We start from the raw sequence: 6,234 nt of genomic DNA on the forward strand, positions 1-6,234 counted from the left end.
TTGCCTGAGGAAAGACCACACAATTACATGAAAAGATGACAGAAGCCACAACTTTGGTGAACACCTCTGACCACACAGGAGCTAGTAAAGAAAACAAATAGGAACCCCTCAGAGTCAGTGCGAGAGCACAAGCTTCAGGATGAGAGTTAAAGAGAAAGGGGAGCATCTGGGAGTCAAGTCCTGCCTAGAGGAAGCTGGGAGTGCAGAAAAGATGTCCTCAGGGCAACTGTGGAGAGGTGACCAGTGATCTTTAGGCAAGCCATTTTAGTAGAGAAGTGGGATTAGCAAGCAAGAAGATTATGGCAAGAAAGGGGAATAAACAAATATACACTACACTTTTGGCTAATTTTGGATTGAAAAGAAGGTGGGCTATATATAAGAAAATAGCTTGAGAGAACAGCAGAGTCTCTGGGAAGATGAGCTGGATAACCTGGCATGCCATCTGGATGCTTCCTTTAGAGCAAGGGTTTTCATTAGAAGCAAGTTGTGCTAAAGCCTAACTGAAGCTCTCAGCAAACTCTAAGACACATCCTCACTGCCGTCCAGGTATGGTCAAAGAGAATTCCACAGAGCCATTATGTGACTGGAGAGAAGGACCAAACAGAATCAGCCCCAGAGCTGTGTGGAGTTGTCCAGAACTCTGCAGGGTGGGAAGATGCTGAACGTCAGGGGCAAGCTGCCTGAGGCCTTCCTTACCCTCATGGGCATCGAGTCTCCCTTGAAAAGGGGCCAACGCTGAGGAAGACAGCAAGAGACAGAGCCTGGAGAGGGAGGTGCAGTCACAGCGGGCCCTGCTTCTAGCTTCAGGTGTGGGCTTTCCATTCCCTAAGCCAGCCAGGCCTCCTTTGCAGTGCCCTGTTTTACTGGGTGTCCTGCCATTGCAACTAGAGCCGTCCTGATACAGAACACCAGCAAGGCCACATGCACACCCTCCTAACTCACCCACGGGACTTTAAATAACAGACATTTGTTAAACTCTGTGCAGCCATGATGTTGGGAAGAAAATTAAGAACAGAATTAAATTAAACATTTGTCTTTCTTCAGATTGTTAATGAGTTTAACTGTATTAATAGGAAAAAATGTTGCAATAAGATAAACATTCTTTGGACTCACCAGTGTGCATAGCCAGAGAGCATGTAGACAGAGAAAAAGAGATATACAACATGTGCATCAGATTGTTTTTCTCAGAGTCTTTGAAAAAAAATAATGACAATGCAATTAACAAAAGGATTATATCTTTGATTGTTTTAAAGGAAAAAATTTCCATCTTTATGATATAATTGCAAAGTTCCAAGATCTAAAAGGATCTTTTCCCTACACATCTGCCTATATGGGTCTTTCTCATTTGTTTTTCCCAGTTGATATCAAGTGCAGCACCAAGACTCCTTTCTCTTTTGTGTGGTATCAGGCAGCATCAATTTGTGAATTGTAAATACACAGGCTCTCTCCTGAAGATTAGCCTTGAATAAATTGCCGTGGGGACAAGAAATGAGGAATTCATCTTTTACTTTCAGGATTAAAAAAAAAAATCTAACATTCAAAAAGAGCAGGAAGAAGCTTGTCCGTAATAAATCACCAGCAAGCAAGTGCTCTCAGGAGGAAAGACTGATATTAATAGAGCCAGCATTTTTCTTTTGGCAGAAAAGATCTTTCAGTGAATTTGGAACTGACAACCTTCAAAGCTTAGGAAGTGAAGAATTCTAATGGCAAGAACTTAAGAAGAAATGTTACTTTGTTTTATATACTTGGGCATGTTTCTTCCTCTAATGGAAGGTAGTTGCATTCAAATGCCCAAATCATCTCCAGTATTTGTAAGCTCCATGCATCTAAGGCCACTCTTCACTTTTTGTTTATATGTCAAAGGGTTTGACTGATTCATTTAATTATCACTAGGAATAAAAGTATCAATGGGGATAAAAATGTGGCATCTCGAAGGGTTCATCTTTGACCCTACATATGATTATACAGAAATTTTCTTAATGCATTATCCTGTATTAAAGAAAAAAAGGCAACGGTTTGGACATCAGAAGACTGTTCCTGGACCTTACTTCAGTGCCACCACATTAGAACCTTGGATAAATTAGATAATCTCTCTGGATCTTGGTTTCCTCAGCTGTTACATGAGGTTATTGGGGAGGATTCTACTGAGACTTTGGTTGTTGTTTCAGTTACTATGGCTATTTAACATATTACTGGCATTAAAACAATAGTCATTTTATCATACAAGTAGATTCTATGAGTCAGATATCCAGGCAGGGCTCAACGAGGCAATTGTTTGCTTCTTGGGGCAATTACTAGGCTACTCAAAAGTTCTCAGCTGGCAGATGAGATGGTCTAAATGGTTCTAGACAACTTCACTCACATTGGATGAGCTCAGTCTGTCAATTGGAGTATGTGCATGGCTTGTCTGGCATGATACCCTCTCTGGCCTGGTGGTCTTAGGGTGGTCAGAATGCCCACATGGTACCTGGCTTCTCCTAGAGTGAGCATCTGTAAAGAACCAAGTGTTTCCAACCTAGCACTGAAAACCCTGCACCATTATTTTTATTGCTTTCTGTTTGTCACAATGCTGCCCAAATCTCAACTTTTGATAACAACATTGTCAATTTTATATCCATATTTTAGTAGATTTCCAAATATTATTTCTTACCATTTTCCTCCAACACAGTGTCCATTCTCCTTTTGATGCAGGACAAGGTGGTGCCTTGATCTGCGCCTTAGCCCTGGTGGTGTTGATGCTGTGGGGGCTGTAGGAACCAGCTTGCTGGACCGGCCAGACACCTGTGGGGGAGATACTGGCGCCTTGTTATCTCCTCCGCATGCACTTCCGGCTGGTCAATTTCATGTTGTCTCCTCCTGTGAGTTTTGAGGGCCTGAGAATTCTGGCACCTTGCTGCTGATTTGAGGACTGGCTATAACTGACGAAGACTCATGCCCTAAAAGTCAGTATTGCGTTTCCACAAAGCAACCCCCTGTGACTATATAAACCCCTGAGCAGAGAGCCAGAGGACAGACCTGGAAGAGGGAGCAGGAGAGCTTGTTCCCCTCCTGGGTTCTCTCTGCCAAGAGGTTTGGTTTTTGTAGTTGTTGTAATTTTTGTTTCTGTGAATAAATCCTGTCTTACCACTGATCCTGTGGTCCGTCAATTCATTCTTTGAGTCACTGAGACCAAGAACCTGAAACTCCAGTATGTATTTGGTGAGCCAGCCAGGAGAGAAGACGAAGCTCTGGTATCACTACTGCATTCCATTCATGAAATAGTTTTTACTATGGGTCAGGTGTGAGTAGCTTACAGAGAAATTGGTGAGCAAAGCAAAAAAATAATCTCTGTTCTCCGAGAGCTCATGCTCCAATATGGGACACACACATTGGTCAAATGTAGGTGACTATGTAATTACAGAACTACCAAGGGAGAAAGGTGCAGGCATCTGTGTGGGTATCCAGCACAGACCTTGTTCCCTCAAGGTGAAGGGGAGGCTGCCCTGTGGAAGGCATATTCACTTTGAGATGTAAAAACTGTCTAGGTGAAGGTATTGCTACAAATCGACACATAAGACTTTCTTTTCTTTTTTTTTTTTTTTTTTGCCCCTAAAGCCTGGCTTTAGAAGACCCATTCTTTCCACCTCCCTTGATTGCTTTTTAGCAGTTTGTTCGTTCCAGAATTTATTGATATTCGATACTGATAGCACAATCTCCAGTTTGTTCTTGCACTCTTGAACTTCTACTGGCTACTTCCTGTCTGCTGAATAGAATCAGCAGATTTAGGATGGCCTTGGAGGCCCATGTGTTGGCTCTGTCCTAACTTCCTGGCCTCATCTCTCCCTTCACCTCTTGCACTTCATGTTCCAGCTATACCATGCTACTTGCTATTCCTAGCACATGCATTAATTTTCATACCTCTCTGCTTTTATTTTCACTGAGCTCTCTCTCTGAGATTGCCTTTTCTCTTTGTCTCCACCATTAAAATGCTATTTATCTTTGCAGGTCTTGCTCAAGCTCAGTCCATTATGCAGTCTTTCCTAATTCCAGGACATAATTACTCCACCTTCTGAGTAGTCTCTGTGACTCTTTACTGATACTGCTTTTCCATTTTGCTCTGTTGTTTCCTCAGATCCCACTAAATTTTAAGATCCTTGAAGAGAGGAACTTTTTTTTTGTTTGTTTTGTTTTTTGAGACAGAGCCTCAAGCTGTCCCCCTGGGTAGAGTGCCATGGCATTACAGCTCACAGCAACCTCCAACTCCTGGACTCAAACGAGTCTCCTGCCTCCGCCTCCCAAGTAGCTGGGACCACAGGCGCCCGCCACAACGCCTGGCTATTTTTTTTGGTTGCAGCCGTCATTGTTGTTTGGCGGGTCCGGGCTGGGGATTCGAACCCACCACCTTAGGTGTACGTGGCTGGCGCCTTAGCCGGTTGAGCTATAGGCGCCAAGCCGGAACTTTGTTTTAATGATTCCTCTGTCCTACAAATTGCCTATTACAGAGCTTTCCACATAGGAGGCACTCAGTAATTGTCTGCAGAACAAACAGATGAAAGAATGAATGTGCAGTTGGCCTCCATATCTATGGATTTGGCACTTGTAGAGTCAATCAACCGGGGACTGAAAAAATTTTTTTAAGAAGCCAATAAACACAATACAACAATTAAAAATAATACGAATAAAAACAATACAGTATAACTATTTACATAGCATTCACACTGTATTAGGTATTATAACTTAGTAATCTGGAGATGATTTACAGCACATAGGAGGATGTACCTGGGTTAGATGCAATTACTACACTATTTTATACAAAGGACTTGAATATCCTCAGATTGGGATATATATAGAGGGTCCAATTCTCTCTCCCATTGAGGGAAGTCTGTATCTGTTTATCATTTCGGAGATTATAGGGCTACAAATAGCAGGGACTTTTGCCACCTTTTTGCATACTGCACATTTAGCATCAACGGTGGTGCCCAATATTAATATTCACTATAAACAGCTTGGAGCATTTCATGTGTGTATATTTAAATAGCTTAAATAAATTATGATGCTATTACACATTGCTTGTTACATTTTTAAGTAGTTCCACTAAATTAAGAAACCTGTTGGGGCAGAAACTATGCCTTCTCTATGTTTGCATCTTTTATGCTCCCAGATATTTATTTTACATGTAAATCACTGATATGGAAATACTTGTAGACTACTTCCTGGGGTCAATAGATTCAGATACTTTCACATTTATTATGTTCATATCCCTGTGCTAAGCAGTATGTGAGTGTGGGCTCATATGTGCATATGTGTGAACACAGTTTGCCATGGATTTGGACATGTTATGAAGGAAGTTATATGTCATGAAAAGTAATAACCATATCTAGCAAGTCTTTTATATAACTCCATGGTACTTAAGTAGGTCTCAACCTTGTCATTTGGTGTTGCCATTATGGTGGTGTTCCACTGTATTTGCACATGGTTTTTAAAAAGGATGATAAGGATAAATGAATATCTGTGAGGAGAGATGGAGCCAAAGGTTGGAAGAATTGACAGTCATAGAGTCACAGAAGGGGCTAGAAGACCACCTGTAGAGGGTGTGCCCTATTCTACAGATGAGGAACCTGGGGCTCAAGTTCACATCCCTGCCTTTGTACCCCATGATGCTCAATCTTTGGAAGCCTAAAATAAAAGATAAAAGCACATATTTGAGGCTGATTTTTCGCAGAAGGCATCTTCTAAACAGCACTGTTCTGGTACACACCTGTTGGATTCCTGTCAGAGCTTAGTAAGTGCATATTTATTTATACCACAAATGACACCATCCATCCATCTTGGAAGATGTCCCCTGATTTCATCCATCTCTGAGTATCTTCAATCCTTGACCTTTAAGGCTCCCTGGTGCCAGAACGTCTGCAGCTGGAGGTTCAAAGACCCTCAGGGAAATAATCTGTTCTTAAAAAAGATGAAGATGGTGAGTTATTAGGAAACCAGCTATATGCCTCAGAGCTTTTGTATAGCTGGGAAATGCCTGAACTGTATTGTGAGTTTGAACAGCCAACCCTAAGCCCTAATCACAGTACAAGTCAGAGACAGACTGATGTTAGAACCCAGGTCTCTGCTGAAAGGACTCCACATGCTACAAGAAAGTGCTCAGTAAATATCTTTGAAACAGATGAATAAAGTGGTATGTAATAAAAGATATAAATATAACAAAAGTGTTAAGAGCAAAAGACAAAATAAGAATTTAAAAATAAAAAA

This window comes from Otolemur garnettii, unplaced genomic scaffold (genome assembly GCF_000181295.1).
Source record: "Otolemur garnettii isolate 467f Iridium unplaced genomic scaffold, OtoGar3 scaffold00078, whole genome shotgun sequence".
In the NCBI taxonomy this organism is placed as follows: Eukaryota; Metazoa; Chordata; class Mammalia; order Primates; family Galagidae; genus Otolemur; species Otolemur garnettii.